We start from the raw sequence: 21,798 nt of genomic DNA, 5'->3' as shown, positions 1-21,798 counted from the left end.
TGGCTAAAGCTCCGAGCGATGCCACTCAGGGCGCACAAGGCATGACAATCTGAGACCAAATGTTAAGGAACTATAGAGTTGAGAGGCAATTAATACTAATTTCCATAATCGTTGAGTCCTTTTAGAAGTGAACAAATGTAGACTTTACAGTGGAATAGTACAGTCTCTGCTCCCATCAGCCTCATATCTGTGTATCTTATCAGAGCTCTGTGGTCAGAGTGACAGCCAAGTCTCTCCTCAGAGGCAGAAGATGCTGATTTATTGAGCAGGTCCTTTGGCTCGGTCAACTCGTTTCTCAACAGCTGGCTTGTTTATCTAAGACAGCTTTGTCAACTTGAGATTCGCTTCTCATCTTCCATTTTGGTTCTCTCTCTTCTCCTTTGCTCCATCCTCACATTTATCTCCACCAAACTTAACACACGTTAATAATGAGACATAGCTTTCATCTTTCTCATTTGTAAGTAATTTATCGATAATATAATGCACTTGAATCTGAATTTAAGTAAGAATTTGAGTCAAAATTGCTCAACGATCAACGTATTTGTTTCTAGAGCTTCCTGGTTTTGTGCCATAGGTTGTGTTTTCTATGCAAATACAGTTGTATATTGATTAGATATTTATCTTCCAAGCTGTTAGGGGTCCTGGCTTGGGTCTGCAAGGGCATGAAAAACAGAGGCCCCACGAGGCAGAAGAGAGGGCCCCCTCATCCCTCAGGTCACAGATTGAATCTCTGTTATCTGAACACACACACACACACACACACACACACACACACACACACACACACACACACACACACACACACACACACACACACACACACACACACACACACACACACACACACACACACACACACACACACACACACATACACACACACACACACACACACACACACACACACACACACATACACACATACACACAGGCCTGTTGATCACCAGGGTACTGGTTAACACGGATCTGCAAATCGTATAACAGCCTATGAGTCTCATTTACATGATGTGATATACATATTAAACAATATGTGTTGTATTTTTGCATTTTTGTTTTGTAACACAATCTCACCGGGGCCTGTTATAGGTACATGATGATGCACATAATGAGTGATGTATGTATGTATGTATGTATGTATATTTGGGTAGATCAGTGAACACATGCAGGGAGGAAGGGAAAGAGTCTTTAGATGAGACAGCGGCCGGGCGGGGGGGCTTGACTGTGCTATGGAGATGCAAATGAACCAAGAGACAAAAGTACGCTCAGAAAAAGTGTAAATGCAAATAAATAAGCAAGTGTGCTGCGTGTGCGTGCGTGTGTGTGTGTGTGTTGTCGCACACACAGCACACTTGCTTATTTATTTGCATTTTCCTCCCAGCACTATAGCAAAGGTATGAACATACACATACACACACACACGAACGCACACACACACACACACACACACATAAACACACACACAAACGCACACACACACACACACACACCCATCACACACACATCACATCACACGGGCATCATCTGACCTTTCATGCCAAGCCACAAGGGAGCAGGCCCCGTGGTGTTGGGACACAACCTCAGCATCTTATGGGGATTCCTTCGCTGAGTAAAAACAATCAACTCCCCCACAAATCCAATCTCATATTTGCTCTGAAATTAAGCTTGAAGACAACAAAGGGATAACTGAGTGGGAGAGGCATACAAAAGGGGGCACATGCATCTTTGGAGGGTCCCGACTCAGTGTGACATCCTTTCTAATGATCGGCATAGCAGATGGCAAGAGATACACACATATGCGCCCCGCACATCTCAGGCTTGTGCCGCCGTCACCCGCTGCACCGGCACTCTGTTGGTTGGCTTCTAAATTTAGCTGCAGAATTACACCCTGTGAGGCCGGCACAATGGGAGAACACTTGTAGTATCTTTTCCTATAATATCTACCCTAGACTTTAAACACCTCCAGTTGCCTCCATTTAGGCATGAATGACAACGTGCAAAGCTTTACACTTTCAGCCAAGGTACAACATAAATCAGCTTGAGAAAATGGCAAAACTCCACTGCTCGGAATCAACTACAGCAGAAACAATTAGATGATTAACGGATGAGCTGATGAGTTGTTAATTAATCAACAGCACTTTTGATTAGGGATGGCAAAAGAGAACTGGTTTCAGATTGTCCGATCCATAAGAAACGTACCCCTCCAAGCTTGTCAATTCATTTTATCGATAATGGCTTTGCGGAACATTGACATCCAACTCAAGCGTCTACACTAATCAGAACTTGCAACAAGAAGGAGTGCGGAACAGTGCAGCTTGTGATGTCTGTAAAATTATCATCTCAATCAAGTGCGATACACCAGATATATTCTGAAACATCTTTCTACATATGACGGGCTTAAATTCCAGGAATGTAATATATTTGACACTGCTTCCCAACTGAGAAGTTCCTCCGTTACTGAGGGTCAAGATCATGTGTTATAATAACTTTAGTGCCACACGGGTATGCTTAGTGGATTTTTTTATTTGACTAAGAAAACCTAAATGAAATGATGTACAAATTTGATCTGCATTGTGTTCAGACCAACAGACGGTTGCATTGACGCTGAAAACCTGAGTAGGCCTACTTTTTCTCCTACACAGAAAACTGAACAACAATCAATAATGGAATCGATCAAGACTCAGACCAATAAGCAGAATGAATAATGGCATTGGTATCAACAAAATCTTATCAATTCCTTATCCTATTTTTGTTACTCGTCTCAACCTTAGAGTCATCGAACAAAAACAGCAAACGTTTGCTCCTGTTTATCATCATTGTACAGTGAATATCCTCGTGTTTTAGACTGTTTTTCAACTCTGAGTTATTGTCATTTTTGACTATTTTCTGATGTTTTATAGAGCAAATGAACCAATACGTAAAATGAATAATAAATAAACAAATGAATCCTTCATAGTCGCAGTCCTGGCGTCAACAAGTTGAAACATTGACCAGCGAGGATCAAATTACATTTCCTCAAAAGCTACACATAATGTGTTTTTGTTTGTTGTTAACACCATTTGAAGTCTTAAGACGAGCTTAAGTGTGAGGGGTAAAGGTCAGCAGTTGGACACGTTTTAACTTAGTCCACAACTTAAAGTGTTTGTTGTCAGTGTTTACTCTCAAAATGCACACACCAACACTAAACCACACAGAGGGAGGGGCTGATTTGTTTTCAAAAACCCAATTCATTCCTTTTTCTTCATTCATCTGCAACCGCTTGTCTCTGTTGGGGGGCTAGAGCCGATCCCAGCTGACATCGCGCATGAGGAAGGGTACACCCTGGACAGGACGCCAGTTTATCACAGGGCACATAGAGACAAACAGAGACAGACAACCATTCACACCTACGGGCATTTTAGAGTCATCAATGAACCTAACACATGCATGTCTTTGGACTGTGGGATTCGAACCAGGAACCCTCTTGCTGTGAGGTGACAGTGCTGACCACCACACCACTGTATCACCCTTCATTCCTTTTTCTTCCCCAGGATTATCCCATCGCAGAACATTCAATGAGGAGAAGAAGGTAGTGAAAAGAGACAATTCCTGCTGAATGAGAAGGAAAGACACATGAGGAACAGTGGATACACCAAAACACAAGCCAGACCCTGCGTCTGTCCCCTCTCTGTGGCGTCCCAATGCCACCAAGGGAACAGCAGACGGGGCCGTTGGAGCACGGGGGTAAAGCCTGCCAAACGCCCATAAAACCCCAACCCCCCTTATACCACACACACTCCCTCTCTTTCTCTCTCTCTCACACACACACACACACACACACACACACACACATAATGAGTGGCAGCTCCGTCTGGGTCAACAGTGCACCCTTTGACATTCCAGCAGTGAGAGAGATATGGGGGTGTCGGCTCACCTGGTTTTGGCTGTGTGGCATAGCAGAGGACAGTAGGGGAGCAACGCGGCTGTTCACAATATTTGTTTAGCTGTTCGTGGTATCACTGATGTCTCCATTTACCCTCCTGTTTGCAGAGCTTGCAAATCAGGCCGCGGCCAACACTGACGCAGATAAATATAAAAACTTTTTTTTTTGCGGCTCCTTGGTCGGGTGTTTTTTAATGAGTGGCGGAAAAATGTTCAGAAAAGGTGGATGCATTAGAAAACAACAAGTCAAGCATTTGAAAGAAATGCAGGTCTAGCCTAGGACTGCAATTAATTATCAGTGTCACTTATTATTTAATGCACTTTTGTAATAAAAGTACTATAGTGGAGGGGGGGGGGCATACACGTTTCCCAGAGCAGTAGGATGCAGAACATAAGATGAAAAATGATCATTTAAAAAAACAAAAACAAGAAAAGCAGCATATTCTCATATTTGAAAAAGTGGAAGGAGCAAACATAAAAAGATATATATAAAAAAAGAATAAAACACTTTATGATGGCCATGTTTCTAAGATGTAGAATGATTGAGGACAGAAAAAAAGTGCCGCATGATCTTCGTCGTGGGATACATTTCTGAGACTCTACAGCCCTGACCCACCAGGCCGAGTTGCCGGTAAGAGTCTTTCGCATTCATTTTTGCGGTGTCCCGCCCCACTGGCACCAGCCGGCCTATGTTGGGTGTCTTTCGGACAATTTAACATGTTGAATCGCGGGTTTGTCAGTTAAGAGAATATCACTCTCGTTGGCACTTCAGCTTAAGCAAATGAAACAAACAACTAAACTCAAGAGGCTGTGAGATTGAAAACTAACTGTTAAGAAGAGACGATTGTTTCTTTAAAACCATTTATGACGCACGGTAAGTATAATTTGTTCTTTCAACATCGGGTTGCGTGGTTATCGGCTTACTGGCTAACTAGTGTCTTGAGCCGTCTGCTGATCTTTTGTTTCCCTTTTCGAATGACCAATACAGACTACGGCTGCGTGCTGCTATGAAGAGTTATTTCCGTTCACACAGGTGCAGAATGTACAAACTACTTGGCCGTAGACTGTGGTCTTTGTGTTGTGTTCAAGTGCAACTTTGACCGAGACACAGGTGACAGTCTGCCTTTGTCAACACTAGTTGATTTGGCTTGTCTGGGCTTTTACTAGCACACTGTGTTCTTCATAGTTATGGTGCGAACAAAAGAAAAAGCACTTCAGAAATGAAAGCCTCAGTGTGAGTCAGCTGCCTGCACAAGACGGAAAATAAAATCAAGTGTCTTTTATTTCTTCTGATAGTTGGTGTGGGCAAAAATAGTTTTTTGGATGGGATCTTAAAAACCAACAACATGTCTACAGCATTTCCATTCCACATCAGTGCGGACATTATTTCCAGCTTTTTTAAATACACATTCGTATGCACATCATGGCTATCCTGCGTTCCTTCGTGAGCATTGCTTGTGCTCATCTGCGTAAATTAATGCTGCACGTTGCCCTTATCTGCCGTCTAATACAAACATTCGAAATCCTCCGAGTGCATAATAAAAAACGCAGGAAAGTATGTGAATGATTAAATAAACATGCGTTCTCTCTGGAATCACATACATGTTGCATCACTGGAGGTATTTTGCAGTCTGACATACAGACACTTAACCCCCGCGCAGTTCTTCTCCACTATTGACTTCAAATGTACTTAGTGCTAGAGTGCAGATAACTGGGTGGTTGTCATGGCACCGTGAGCTTCTCTACAGCACAGGGTTTTTGTATTAGATGCCCCCCCCCCCCCCAACCCCCAACCCCCAACTTATAAGCACAAGCACTCCCAAGTTCCTCATCTTGTCACAGTGGGCTTATAGTCTACCCGCTGAGCAGACACAGACGGGCACTGACATCTCCCAGAAGCCAGAGTTTACACCAAACACCGTGCCCCTATATCCCCTATGAAGGGGGCAATCTAGCTTTAAAGCCACCCGTGCTGACTTTATTTGCTTTTGCATGTATCGATCTATTTATTTATTTTACTTTGAGCTGGATCCCTCCTCTCGCCCTCTCCGTTCTCTCTCTTCTCATGTGCTCCAGGTCCAAGCACCCAGGGATCTCTCTCCCGGTTTAATAATTCATGAGTGTTCGGGCTGCTGCCGTAATCCTGACTGACACTAAAAGTCTGTCTAGATTTAGAGTCATGAAATTTTCATCCGTAAATGTACGCTCGAGCTACGTCTTTCGCTTCCCTCTTTCCTCTCTCTTTTAAGGGGCACTCTTGCTTTTACTGAGAATCTCTCTCCCAAGCAAGTTTGCATGGCTAGCCTGATTCTCCCACTTGCATGCATACTTGTTTGAGCATAAACATACACAGGCATGCACAGCGACAGGTAACACACTGACACACACACACACACACACACACACACAGAGGCATAAATAGTGCCAGACAGAAAGAGAGAGAGAGAGAGAGAGAGAGAGAGAGAGAGAGAGAGAGAAGGCACACACTGACATTCCACTTTGCTCCCTCTTGATGGGGCGATTTACTGTGTCACATCTGGAGTCATTTGTTCATCTCTGCAGTAGCTGACGAGAGGCGTGGACCCCATGAGTACAAAGTGACTTACAGAACTGTGAGTGGATATTTCAGTGTGGACGTTCCCACAGGAAATCAACATCCTAACTGAGCGGTGGCGTCACATGCGCAACACTGAGATACGCTGGAACATCCTATGATGCTTCACTCATGAATTAGCGGTTGTGTCCCAGCACTGGATGTACTGTTCTCATTAGGGCTGGGAGATTTATCTTATTCTATTTTCAGTTATGATTTTGCATTCCCCGTTATTATGAAAAAAAAAATTTGAGGTAAATGAACGACGCTCTCATTCTGTGTTATGATCGTGTTATAAATCCAGCACCCCCAGGGATTTGCTTTCGCTTGTTTTGCGTTTTCTGAGTTACCAACTGGAATTTGTCAGATATTCATTCATTCATCTTCAACCGCTTGTCCCTGTCGGGTTTGCGGGGGGGGGCTGGAGCCGATCCCAGCTGACATCGGGCGTGAGGCGGGGTACACCCTGGACAGGACGCCAGTCTATCGCAGAGCACAGAGACAAACAACCACTCGCACCTACGGGCAATTTAGTGTCATCAATGAACCGAACACGGGCATGTCTTTAGACTGTGGGAGGAAACCAGAGAAAACCCACGCATACACGGGGGAGAACGTATGTGTCTTTCTCTCATTCATGATGCCTGCTCAGCTCACCGAAGTCCGAGCAAACTGTTCCTGAAAGCACCTTTACACTGTGCACAAAACTTGAGTCAAGCGCTGTTAAATGTTTCCCTTTATACACAATTGGAGTTACGTAACTGTGAAACTTTAATAAAGGCCCGTGCAGTTAAATAAGCTGATAACCCAGAAGGGAGGAGTTCATCAAACACAATGTGAGAAATATGCTTTGACGTTGTTTGATTCTGCTGTTAGTATTTGGCATGCATCCAGCACACTCCTGCACACCCTTACTCTGTGGCAAAGTCCAAAACAGAGAAGGACATTTGAGCAAAAAGTCTTCACGGAGACAGCTTTTTGAACAATCCAATCCTTTCCCGGAGGCAAGGAAAATCCTTCGGCGTGTACATCGTCACACATGCATAACCCTCAAACCAGCCATTAGCACGAAGCATGAGACTAGAACTCCACAACGCGGTTGTTGGAATTCATAACAGAGCTCATACATTGTACGCCCAGAGCTGTTTTTAGATTTCACAGTAGAAACAAATCTCCCTTTTTTTTTTCCATTAAAAATGCACTTGATGGTTTTAGAGAGTAATCAGTTGATAAGACGCCCGGAGCTTAGCCCCTCGCCGTATCAGTTCATTCTCTCTAGAAGAAAGAAAGAACTGGAGCCCGGGGACGAGTTGATAAACTTTCAATGCTCATTGACAGCCATTCATTGCCAGTTAAGTGCCAACCAGTGCCACAGTATTAATAGACCTCTTATCAGGAGGAGAGAAAGGCCCTTTAATTGGCTGCCGGGGTAATTTCTCTCCGTAAAACTTGCCAGTATCAAAAAAGCAGAAGAGCAGAAAAGATGCACAGATAACCCTCCGATGACTGTAATGTTTCTAATTACCACCCACCTCTGCCTCCATCACTTCAATTTCCATCTAGCACACACACACGCATGCACGGACGCACGCACGCACGCACGCACGCACGCACGCACGCACGCACGCACGCACGCATGCACGCTTCAAGAGGGTTAAGTCAACCTGAAGGGAGAGGTAACCACAGTGTGGAAAAGCACCACTCACACTAATGGACAGGATATGGTAGGAAGTAAGGAAAAGGGTTTGCAGACTCTCTCCTCCACACTCTCACCCCCAGTTTCATATTTCTCACTTTATTTAATATCTTCCTCTTTTTTTTGCCTCTTGGCTGAAACACTTCTCACTCTACTTCGCTCCGGGAGAAAGAAATCAGAAGGCACCTCTACCGCGTCTTCTCAACACCTCGACACCCTTGGAAAACTCTGTGCACTCTTTGAGCAGCTGTAAAATATGCATGCCTGCATATCTTTGGTGATTTCTTTTTCTTTCTTTTTGGCCGGGGACTCATTTTATGCAGGTTACAATGCCATCCTCCGACACCCATAAAAACAACATCAACAACAAGATCAGCAACACTTTTACTATCTCTCCTTCACCTCTTTAGCCCTGCTGGAGGACAGTCAAGTGGAAGCTGTTATATCAGCAGTCTGGCCTGTTTGCTTTTATTGGTGCTTATTAAAAAGGACTTGGAGCATCATGCGGTGGCATTGGGGTTCTCCTTGCCGTCCTTTTCAAGTTTGCTGCTGCGATTTTTTATATCTTGTATACTAGTTCACTTGTTTTATTCTTTATTTACATGATTCAATGCAGTATAAATGTTACGCTATTTCTGTGATCTTAAAACAGTGCATTAAAATTTTAGCATGCTGCTAAAACTGGGACTAGCACTGCTACATGTGACTGGCTTTCCACTGGGGGAAAGTGAATGGTTTATTAACATCGGTTACCACAGCACTGCACTGCACTGGAAAGGCATTTGGCGGAAAAGCTGCCAAAATATTTTCCAACAACGATATAAATCAGATTATTGGGCGTTCTTATTGTAACTACATTATGCAATCATTATTTTCATTACAAGAAATGAACCTCTGTGTGTGTTTGGGGGGCAAAAACACGGGCTGCCTGAACAAGGTGCCAACTCCAAAGCGCATTAGCTTGAGGATCCAGGCGTGACTGACAGCTGATGTAACTGCAAACCAGCGGTGATGGGGCTGGGGAATTCTAGATTTTTCTTTTTGTTACCAAATCCCATGGAAAGAAGAAAGAGATGCACTTTGTTTAACCTCCCTATACTAGTGTAAAATAGCATAATCCAATGAGTTTAATTTGAACTCGGAACATGCTAACTGACATCCCCCTAGGCCAGGATGCCATTTTTTTTATGCATTTCCTCAGCTGTCACACTCGCATATGCACAGTGACATGATTCGATTCCCTGTGATGCAAATACTATCAAAAGCATGATAATCAAATGCATAATCCCATTTCATTTTATTTTTTTTTGTCTTTGAACACGTGTGAAGAAGCCTTTGCCCTGAAGACAAAAAAGAAATAATGAACGTTTGCACCGGGCTTCAAAACCAGGGAGGACGAATTTAGTCTGGTGAACTATCCGCGACCCTCGTCTTTTGATCAGAATGGTAACTAATGATACAGAAAAGAGAAGGATTGTCTTTTATCTGTGCAGTTCACATGCAGCCTACTCGTGCCTGCACAGAAAGACTGCCTCCAGTGTCTATACAATTATAATGGTGGAAGGGAGCAGTGGAAAGATGGAGGAAGGGGGAAAAAAAGAGGAAGTAAAAATCGACCGAGTAATGAAGTGATCGCATGTTTTATGTGACTTGTTGATGCCGAGTGTTCGCTGGAGCAAAAAAATGCATTAATATTCAATACCGACAGTCACACTAAATACAGGTATGACTTGGTATGGGTGGGAGGCTGCTCAATGACTTGAGCTAATGTGTTCATTTTATTTCCGTGTTCATGGTGCGTTGATGGCTTGCAGCCAAAATTGAGCGTGTGTGACTATGTGTGTGTTTGCAGAAACAATGACAACACACAAAGCACACACACTCTGGGTCTGTGGCCCCCATTTTAGGGAGATGATGCTCAGTGGGCAATCTCAGCAGACAGATGTCAGCGCCTTATTAAAGAAGATGCCCACCAGCCCCTGTGTGCTGGGAGAAGGCTATGAATAAATTTATTACACTAATGTACTGACCTTAAAACAGTAAGTGACGTTCAAACGCTGCAGTGATGCAATTGATGTAACAGTCATTACAGAGAGGGGAAATGTATGCAGGAAAAATTTCCTATGTCTCCATTCTTCTTTTACTGACAATCTCACCACATGTGCATCCGCGCTGCCACCGCGTCAGCTTTGTCCACGCGTCTCCAGAGGAAAACCTCAAATGGGTCCCGTTTCTATGCCAGGACTGGGAAGGCATGGTGGCTGAGGACTTTCCACCACCTCCATCACCAGCAAACCACCTCAAACAGCGCCTCAGCCATAGGAACGCTGGGCGGTAGGCCGGGTGGCTCTCATCAGGGCCTGATTAAGGCTGTGAGTGGGCCGACGGTCATGGACCAGCATGAGGAAGTGGCAGGGCAATGGTTTCCAGACTAAAGAGTGGTGGCCATTGACTGTGCAGCACTGGAAGCATTACCATTGAAGTCTGAATGTGACATCACCTAAACAAAGATGCAATGTAGCTCTGTTCTCCCTGAGGCAGAGGCAGTGGCCAGCACAGTTGCATACGGAAATGCTGCTGTGCACACATGTGCCCACGTGTGCATGATCACACACGTGGGCATGCCCACATTTTCCTCTTTTTTGCTCTCCCCCTCTCTCTCTCCCTCTCTCTTTTCTTTGATGCACAGATGCACGCAATGTGCAACCACAGTCAGCTTTGTCAAAGGAGAAAAATATCTTTCAGGGAAAAAAATTATCAGCCAACACAAGTCTAGCTTAAAAGATTCTCAGATATTTTTCTGTCTGACTTCCAAAATGTCCTTTGAGATGATTTTGATTTTCTTTGACATTCGATAAACGTATAATTCCTGATGACAGAATGATAACCATTAGATGTAAACACCACTGAAGCCTAAAATGATGTGCTGAAATACAGAATCATTTGAGATTTTCTTTGCTCTGATCGCAAACAAACTGACACCCCATTTCCATAACTCTGCCTCCCATGCTCGCAGCATCCTTCTCTCCCACATATTATCATGACAACAGCTGGGCTAGGACCCCTGCTGACAAACTGTGAGATATTGCCTCATCTGTCAGTGAATGCTTTAACCATTATAAAGAGACACTTTTTCAGCGCAAAACACCCGAGCTGTCTCATGCAGAGACCTAATGTTAATAATCATGCATTAGATTAGACAATGATACTCGCTCACAGACTTGAACAGGTTAGTCTGGGAATGGTGGATTTGTTTTCTTCTTTCTTCCTCATCAGATAAGAAATTGAAGCCATCCGTCTGTGGGGCTTCCAACAGGGACAGTCCAATCGTCCCTGTGATAACGCGGGTTGCTGGATCCTCCCGCCATGTGCATTATTGATGGCCATCAGTCGCTGTGTGTCTGACCACATTTAAGTGTCTCAGCAGGGGGGTGGTGCAGTAATCAAAATACACATACACACAACACTCTCCCAGCTCGCTTTCCCCCTCTCATGTAGTCCATCATCAAGTGTGCATCGGCACATTGGAACTGGCACTCACAAGTGATGTGCTCATGCAAACAAATACACAGAAGGATGCAGGGACAGTGGATCCTGGTTACGGACACACTTCTACTATATGGATCGGCAGAATTATGTTTTTTGATATTTTCCTTTATGTCGAATTGTGTTTCCATTAAAATGCTGTTCAAGTTTTAAGCAAATCTCAGAAATTTCCTTAAAGTAAAATGCGATTCAGTGTGTGTGTTCCCATCAACCACCTTTATGCAACTTTATACAAGAGGATGTGACAAGATTACATGATGAATAGGACTCTGATGGGAGTGCATCAGTATCAGATGCCCAAGGGGTGTCCCAAAATGTCTGAATTTGACGAGTTGGGGAAGAAATGATAAAAACTGCGTGGAGGCCATTTTTTTCTGTATTTCGCGGTCCAAACTTTTTCACAATTAAGGGCGTGGCCACTTTGAGTGACAGGTGGATGCAATTAGGTGTCATTTGGCCCACCTCAGCTCCATCCACACTCGAATTCTTGGACCATTTTTGGATTAGCCAGGAGCAGGCAGAGTAAGGCCCTACCAAAAAGGCGCATTTGAGCTTCATTTCGGCGTCCATGTTGGAAAACAGTCTATTGTTCCCACCTACCCACAAGCATATGTTGCAGATGCATTGCACAACCACATACGTATAGATGCAGAGAGCTGCACCATCTGCTGTGTATACGGCAACAACAAACGTATTAACTTGAGTAGCACACTTGAGCTGACACAAACGAGGTAGATGCTATAAAATACTTTAAAAGGCAAATAAATTTCACATCGGGAAAGCCATGCTTTTTTTCTGTTGTTCAAATGTACTGCACACTGAAGCTAAACATAAACAGTAAAATCATTAAACCTAAATAGAAAAGCCAGACGCCATAAAAATCACTGGCAGCACTGATGGCTCGTACGGAGGCAGCTCTTGCAGGTGTATTAACACCAGCGCAAACATCTGTCTAACATACAGTTGTTTTATTCATTCCCTTTAATCAGTGGAGCCCACCTGCCTTCTCCCTCTGCCTTTACATTTCCTCATTTTACACATCAACCCCCTCTTGGTCACAATGTGACAGACAGGTGTGCCAGCAAGCTTTTTCCGCTTCCTGCATCTGCTGGTAATAGAGACACATCTACAGTATAGAGCCAGCAGGGGTTTCGTGTGACCAGAGGGGAGGGTTTACAATGGTGTAACACACGCTACTCCTGTCAGATATCCTGTCATGAGATGGCACAGACATCAAGCAAACATGAATCTGCATTCATAAAAAGGAGGATGTGACAGAAGGAAAGCAAACGAGCACTGATATAACACATGAACAGATTGTCAGGCTGTTCTCCTGGGCTTCAAAACGTGAAAAATACAAATACATTTCTTAATCTTCAATAATTGCATTCATAAATATTTAGAAAGTTTACACATTACAGGAGTTTCCTGTGAGCAGGTATCCAAATTCCTCCCGTATTTCTATATGAAAAGAAGGAACAAAGGAGAGGACAAGCCAAAACCTGATCGTGGCTGGGATAAAGGCGACGGAGGTGAGGTGTAATTGACTGATCTGAGGAAAGATAACCTGATAGAGCAGCTGTATAGGGCCCCACTGCAACACCATCTTTGTTTAACCGGTCATTACCCCCGTGTAAACCAGCACGGGCTTCTCTTCAGGTGCGTTGGCTAATCTCCTTTTATACCTGCGGTGATAAGATAGACTCCCTCTTGATCCCCATGTTTCCTCTCGCCGTAACATCTCTGGGGCTGAGCCTGCCGCAGCATGTCTGTCATCTGTCAGACAGAGGAAGCAGTTGGGGCTGCAGTGAGGGAGTGAAGCATGATCCAATGAGGCCCCAGATGTGGGGGCTATATTTGGCATGTACATCCACCTGAAATCAGTTGTGAACTGTTTCATTCCTGAATTATGCCAATTCAATGCTTTAGATGTCTTTATGATCTAAATATGGATTTAAGTTCAGTATCCAGCAGTATCCTCTTAAAGTTGACTTTTTTTTATTATAGCAGCAGGTCACTTTTTGATCTGATCTGCTGTTTTTGTAGACTGTGGGGAATTCCACTGAGACAACCCTGCCTTTTCAGATGTTAGCAGGCTCTTCTTTATCATCCTTTCACACCTGATTACACTGACACACGCACATATGCATGTCTAAATTTACTGTACGCTATTTCTATTTTTTGCTGAATGTAATTTATTCTTGTGTCAATGTCCCTGACGCAGTCTAACATCTACTATAAAAAGATGATGTTGATATATATATATATATATCACCAATTTAAAAAGCAACACCAGAACAGGACCACCACAGCCGAGCAGAGCTGGTTCCAGGTCCAGCATATTCCCTTCATGATGTCGGGTATTAAACATATTGACTCACAGACCAAAAACAACAGGACCCTATCCAGCCCAACTTGAGTCCTGGATTGGGTAATAGATACTTTGAAGAAGGGGACCTGTGAAGACAAATGATCGGAACGTTGTTTCTGGAAGCAAGATCTTATTTAAAACCTGGGCAAAAAAAAGAAATTAGAAAGAAAGAAAAACTAGACACCGTCTTGCAATGGGATCACACAAGCCACAAGGACAAATTGGGCCAGGGGAGTAAAGTGGTGGACCAGTGGCCCCTTCCCTACTTCCTATGCCCCTACTTCTGCAGCCCATGCTCGGACCACACCCAGTTTTCAACTCGGCCTTCATTTGTGTATTTTTTATTATGTTGTGTGACTGTATCTTGCGCGGTTGCAACGCTATCGCAGAGTGAGTTAAACAAATAGTGACTGATCATATGACCGACCAATAAAAGCCCTTGTATTTGCCTCTGTATTCCAATATGTGTGTCTGTGGTGACATTCCCTCCCTAATTGCAAATGCGCTGCATTAGTCAGCAGCCACCGGTCTGCCCAGGTGGAGCTTGTCTGGGAACGTCCAACCTCAAAGTAAAAGTGCAATGAAAGGGAACTTTCAAGTCTGAATTCTGATTCATGCTCACGCTTATGTGTCCGGGACATAAGCTCCCACAGACTTGCCTGCAGTTACATCTTACCGAAAAAGCATCCGCTAGAATCAAGTATCTCAATTCTTACAGGTTACAACTTTATACCCACCTCCGTGGTAGTTCCAAATACAGTAGGTGTCTCCTCGACCACGTTGTTGCCATGATGACACACACCCAGACTCACAACATGAAAACAATACCGACGTAGCTGTTGTGGCTGGTATTGTCACGGCTACAGCAAAAGGCCAAGATTGCGTGTGAAGCTAATGTCCAACAAGCCACCACTTCCTTTTTAGAGGAACCATGTTGTGCTGTCAAAGGAGAGTAGGGTAGACAGCTAAATTTTTAATGCCCCCCCTTGCAGCCCCTCTGCCATGTTTCCAGCCATTGTGACATGGCTGTTTAGATATTGTGCAACTGCTTTGCAGCAGCTTGAAGCTAATATGATCAAACACACCACATAGCAACCTGCTCTGAGATGGTGTCAAGGGATGGGAGGGGTAGGGGAGAAAGGGTCTGGAACAGGGAGGGAGGAGGCTGTGAGGAGGAAGAGTCAATAGGGAGTTTGCGTGCCTAGTGCTGCCAGGTGTCTGTTCCCATCCCAAAGCCCAAAGCAGCAGCCGTCTGTACCCATAACAGCCCCGGAGGCACCCACGATGACAATAAGACATCATCTGCAAACGCCGCAATTACCCGCTGTCATTCTGCTGAGCTTCTCTGTTAATTACGCAAACCATTTCCTTCAAGATGGCTCGCTTGGCTGCGAGCCCGGGAATCTATCATTCCTGTATCTGCATCTGTCTAATCCATGGTTAATCAGGTTAGTCATAAGTTAATACAGGTGACTTGGTTTCAGGGTACGAGCTGGGTTCATGCCCAAGAGATCATGCTCCACTTCAACCTGCCAAGCTGGACTTTTTTCTCCTCCACTCTTTTTATCGTCATCCACACACATCCTGTTTGTCTTCCTCTCCCGTGTATCTTTCAGTGCTCCAGCTGAGCAATTATCCAGCTCCAGACTTGTAAATACCACCGTTGATTTCTGATGAGAAGCAAGCCACCACCTGCATGTGGACTGAGGAGAGGGCTTCAACACCACATACTGCTTTGCTTCAATGGAGACTGATAGCTTTGTTTGCCCTGTATCATATCGTGCTGAAATATGGGCCGCTGTTTACTTTGTGCAATTCATTTTCCATTGAGGTTAAGTGGCTCTATGGAGAATAAGTACCACTAGCATACACCTCCCCCACAGCGGGATTAGCCAATATTTCCAACTGGCAGTGTCTCCGCCGATGTTTGGACATCTGCGTTGTCTGTTGTGGGATACTTGAGTCTTCTCTCAACGTGGAAACACAGTTGGTGTGTTGGCAAACACGCAATATTAATCTTTATTTACTCACTGCACGCTTTTAGCAATACTGAATTAAGGTCCCATGTTGTAAAAAGTGATACGTATATCCATGTCTTTTTTGATAATAAAGCAGGTAGAGGTGCATGTATCAAAACACTCAATCCACAGAGAAATACACAACATATGTTTTGATACTGTATTTATAGCGATGCTTCAGCCATTGCCTGGCTACAATGATGATGCAGAGATGGGGAAGACCCAGAAACACTGACCAATCAGAGCATATTGGGCTTTTTCGGAAGGGAGAGTTTCAGACAGAGAGTGAATACAGGTATATTCAGACAGTATGAGAATAGGTTGTATTTTTTTGAACATTAAAGCATGAAAACATGTTGTAGTACAAACCCAAAGTACATATACGTACGTAAGTATGAATCTGAAGATTAGCACCATACAGGAAATTTAAGTTATGATACTTCCCAAAAACTGCAAGTTAAACTAATCTTCAAAATACTCCAAACACTACATTTCATTTTTTTTTTCAAACTATATATTAATGGCTTTACTCCCTTAGGATGTCTGTGACTGACAGGAAGGAAACTGTTTACCCACCTTTTTATTTGCCACTAAATCACAGCATGCATAGTGTGGGGGTTTCCCCTGTGTTCCACTCATTACAACCCACGTCTTCCTTTTGGGGGGAGGGTAGGGGGGACTTAAAGGTACATTACACTGTTGCATATTGGTCACAGAGTAGATATTTCAACTTTTCAACTCCTTTTCCTAATTTGAATAATCCCCATTTTGAGTTGCGTACGGCAGCAGGGGATCCGTAGTTGGCTTTGTCAGTGCAACCTAAAAAGGAAGACACAAACAAGGAGCTGGATGTGTCAGTCAGATATAGAGCATCTATACCCATGAGAACTCAAAGAGCAACAATGATTCAGAGCTAATTATAACTTGAGAAATCTAGATCAGGCCACATTTAGCTTGGTATATACGGCTGCACGGTTGTAGGGCGCAGAAAATGTTTAAAATTAACATTCTCCTTTCAATTCATTTGAATTTGTTGTGAAAACTTGATTTGGACACCTGCAAACTTTGGTTCACTGGTATAGTTGCAGGAACATTCTACTAAGAGTGAGTGAATTGAATTTCCCCATTGCGGGACAAATAAAGGAATTCTTCTTCTTCTTCTTCTTCATTATAGGCAGTTTTGAACAAGTGACTAAGAAATTATTGCCAACTTCTGGGGTGAAATGACACAAAAAAAACAAAAAAACATATCACTAACTCGACTAAGAGTTAGAGTTAGATGATTTTTCTCTATGCTGTCCGGCCATAAGGTAGGCTACAACTTCATTTTATCCGTGTGTTGGCAAACATGCAATATTAATCTTTATTTACCCACTGCACGCTTTTAGCAATACTGAAATTAAGGTCCCATATTGTAAAAAGTGAGCTATCCATGTCTTTTTTGATAAGGAATTCTTCTTCTTCTTCATTATAAGCAGTTTTGAACAAGTGACTAAGAAATTATGTGCCAATTTCTGGGGTGAAATGACACAAAAAAACATGTCTGCTCAACTCGAAGAATCTTAGTCGAGTTAGTGATGATTTTTCTCTATGCTGTCCAGCCATAAGGTAGGCTACAACTTCATTTTAGCTGTGTGAGTGTACAATCACGTATAAAGTTGAGGCATAACTGTCAAAAAAGTATTCTGCATCGCACCATCTAGTCATCTTTACCTAAATGAAATATGTATCTGTTAGGATATATACCAGCATATGAATTGCTAAAATCCTCATGACCATGAAAACTTCCCCCACAGTTCACTGAGGATGTCAACATCTCTATCCGTGGACAGGTTTGTAAATACATCACCTCCAATATTGTGAATGGGAGCCCTGTTAATACACAGAGGTGTTTCAGAGGCTTGTAAATAAACAGCCCTGGAGGTGTATCTCATTATAAGCCATAGAGGAAACATAGACTGCTTTTACACAGAGCGAGGGTGTGGGTAATGAGACGGGGCTTTTTCCGATAAGCAGGCAGACCCACCACTACCAGCAACCAAACCTCCCACACAGCTATGGGTCACCTGAAACCACACAGACCCCCCACTTCCACAACCACAGTGCCAGGCTGAGCAGGAAACAGAAAAACAAAAAAACAAAAAATTGCCAAGACAGAAAACCAGCCTCACACATCACACAGACTGTCTGCCTACACCGCTCACTCAACCCCACCACATGTATTGAACAGGAGGCTGGCGTCAAATCTTGTTTTTGCATTTTTTGTTAAGAAGTGTAAATATTGAACTGTCAAATGGTGCTGATGCAAGCCTTTTCAACTAAAAAAGTTTTAGTGCAAACATTTGGAGGTGCTCAAGTTACTCAAATCTCTCTGTTTTGGGGATCTACTCCCGTTTAAAAGCCAATTCAGCACAACAAGTTTACATGTCCCATAAAACTACAAAACAGTCCATTCATTCATTCATTCATCTTCAACTGCTTATCCCGGGGTCGGGGTCGCGGGGGTGCTGGAGCCGATCCCAGCTGACATCGGGCGTAAGGCGGGGTACACCCTGGACAGGACGCCAGGCTATCACAGGGCACATAGAGACGAACAGAGACAGACAACCATTCACACCTACGGGCAATTTTAGACTCATCAATTAACCTTACACATGCATGTCTTTGGACTGTGGGAGGAAACCGGAGTACCCGGAGAAAACCCACGCAGACACGGGGAGAACATGCAAACTCCGCACAGAAAGGCCGAGGTCGGGATGCGAACCTGTGACCTTCTTGCTGTGAGGCGACAGTGCTAACCACTACACCACCGTGTACAAAACAGTCCGTTATAGCAAATTTGTAATTCAAAAAATACAACATCCGGAGAAAGTATAATAACTAAGTCACTGTTAAATTTAAATTTAGAATGTTGATGCACAAAATACATTGAATATAACAGATATGGTGTGTCGAGAATAGAAATCATTGTTTTTTGAGGTCCCCACTGGATCAGGTGTTCCACCTTTGAAACATTATGTGTACTATTCAGTGAGCTGACTTACATAGCGGAGATATTACATGACCAGAATGTTCCGTAGAGAGCTCACAGAGAATGATAATTAACCTCCTTGAAAAAACTGCATTAGACACAGATAAGTTCATATGGCACATATATTTCTGCTGATTTATCTTATGACTCATCACTGGTATATGTGGTGTACTGCACTGAGATGAATAAACTCCAACCCAGAAACTCACTTTGAATGCAGGAGCAGTGCAAGATGAATTAGCTGTGCAGCAGATGGTCAATTATGAACATTAAAATCACAATAATTAACAGCTTGAGACATACAGACGTAGCGATGATAAGCAAGAGCGGACGACCTCAATATAAGCTCATGGTTTGCGAGAAGTTGGGAGTGAAGCAGCAGCACAGATTCAGAACAAGAGGTCAGCAGTTGTGATGTATGGAGAATAATAAAGCCCGTTGACGTGTGATAAGATTACTTCTGAGGCGAAACATCTCAAAGTGTGTGGGAAAAAAAGCCATCACCAGCCTGTTTACATTTCTACAGCCAGTATGCAGACTAGCAACTGGTTTGCAGGAAACATCTGAAACAACACTAACAACAACAACAACAACAACAACAACAACAACAACAAAGGGGGGATATGACAGAATTAATTGAGCCCATAATACTTTAACGTAAAGATATTCATTACATCAGCATTTAAAACAATAGTCCCATAATATGCCAAACAGCTACCAAAACACAAGCTTGTCAACTGAAAACATGTATGTTAGCACAAGCAGTTAGCACTTAGCTTACCTTGGTTTGGTGACACAGAGGTCCCTACTTCCCGGCTTGAGTGCAGCTGTGTGGTCCTCAGCTGATATGCATGAAGATAGAAGAACTTTTCTGGATACAACTAGAAGCAATAATGTGTCACAGAACCGCCGTTAAAGGTGATATAATGAGATTATTGTATGTGGCTAGCTTGCTGATAAAATGCTATTTTAGCTAGCAGCCATGCAGCATCAAAGTGGGCGGGGCTATTAGAGTTTTAGAAAAGACCTCACTGAGAAAAGAAAAAAGGTGTGTGGTATGATTCACTTAACTGTTCACCAAGGAGAGTTGAATTAAAGGGTCAGTTCACCCATATGATAAAACACAGGGTTCCTACGCTGTATGGAAAAGTATGGGATTTAATTTGAGTAATTTCCAGGTCTGGATAAGTATGGATAAAGGCAAAAGAGTTTGGAAAAAGGTTTTGTGTTGTTTCCAGACTATTGTTTTTGGGTGTTCTCAGGGTTAAATTCTGAGGCCTTCTCAGAGTGTGTTTAACATTGTGGTCACCTTAAAATGTCGTGATCAGTGTCCGGTTGCACCTTGCTAACAAAGCTAATGTTAGCTAGCTAACTAGCATTGATCTCCAGAAAAATAATGTTTTACCCATTTATTTTACATGCCAGGTGTTGCAGGTGTTGTTGCACTTCTCTTATGAGGTGCCAGTGTGCTGTTTATCCCCCCAAAAAAGTGCCAGGGAGGATCTAAAGATGGTATTCATTTGTCCCTGGTTTGAGCAGTTTATGGTTTACTTTTATAAATAATTAAAAAATGTGAGTAATTGCATGATGTTTGATGTTCAAGCTATGTTTAATTTGGTTAAAAATTTAAAAATGTAACCAAAAGCATGTGCAAATAAAATGCAGTTGTAGCTAATGAATACAGTAAAATATCTGAATTTGGTCAAGTTTTGTGCCAAATTAATTTAGTTTATAGTCAAGTTTATAAGTCAGTTAATTTGAAAATAAAGAATTTCAAAGACAGAATAGTTATGGGCCTATGAATGTTTACTCAGTTTATCTGATCAATATTCATTTCAGTGGCAAAAGTGTTCCAGAGAACATGAATTCACATGAACACCATAATTAATCTAAGAGGGATTATTTCTTTAATTGAAAACAGTAATAAAAATGGATGTTTCTGTTGTTGTTTTTAAGCCTAAATGCCTTTTTTTCAAACCTTTGGACACCACAAATGAAATTCCATTCTCTTCAAACTGTTAGGGCGAAGGCATTTTGTATTATTGTTTTGTGTAATTTAGGCCAACATTTGAGTTGTAGATTTCACCAAACCCAACAAAAGTAGGCTACAGTTAATGCCTGCTTCTGCTAATATACTTTATGTCACTTCTGCTAATATACTTTATGTCACTTCTGCTAGCACACTTTATGTCACTTCTGCTAGCACACTTTATGTCACTTCTGCTAATACACTTTGTCACTTCTGCTAATACACTTTATGTCACTTCTGCTAGCACACTTTATGTCACTTCTGCTAGCACACTTTATGTCACTTCTGCTAATATACTTTATGTCACTTCTGCTAATATACTTTGTCACTTCTGCTAATATACTTTGTCACTTCTGCTAGCACACTTTATGTCACAACATCTAACCTTTGTCACCATGCCAACAAGAAATTTGAAAGGTAGTATTCATGAAACAAGCAAAGCTTAGATTTGAGGTTGTCATATACCACTTACATAATAAACCTGTGAGAGAATCAGTGAAATCAGGGAAGCACACAAGGTTTTGGTAAAATATATACTTTTTTATTTATTTCTTCATACAAAGAAATATTTTGAATGTTCATTATTTAATCATCTA

This window comes from Echiichthys vipera, assembly GCF_963691815.1.
Source record: "Echiichthys vipera genome assembly, chromosome: 18".
Classification (NCBI taxonomy): Eukaryota; Metazoa; Chordata; class Actinopteri; order Perciformes; family Trachinidae; genus Echiichthys; species Echiichthys vipera.
This window is presented reverse-complemented; position numbering follows the sequence as displayed.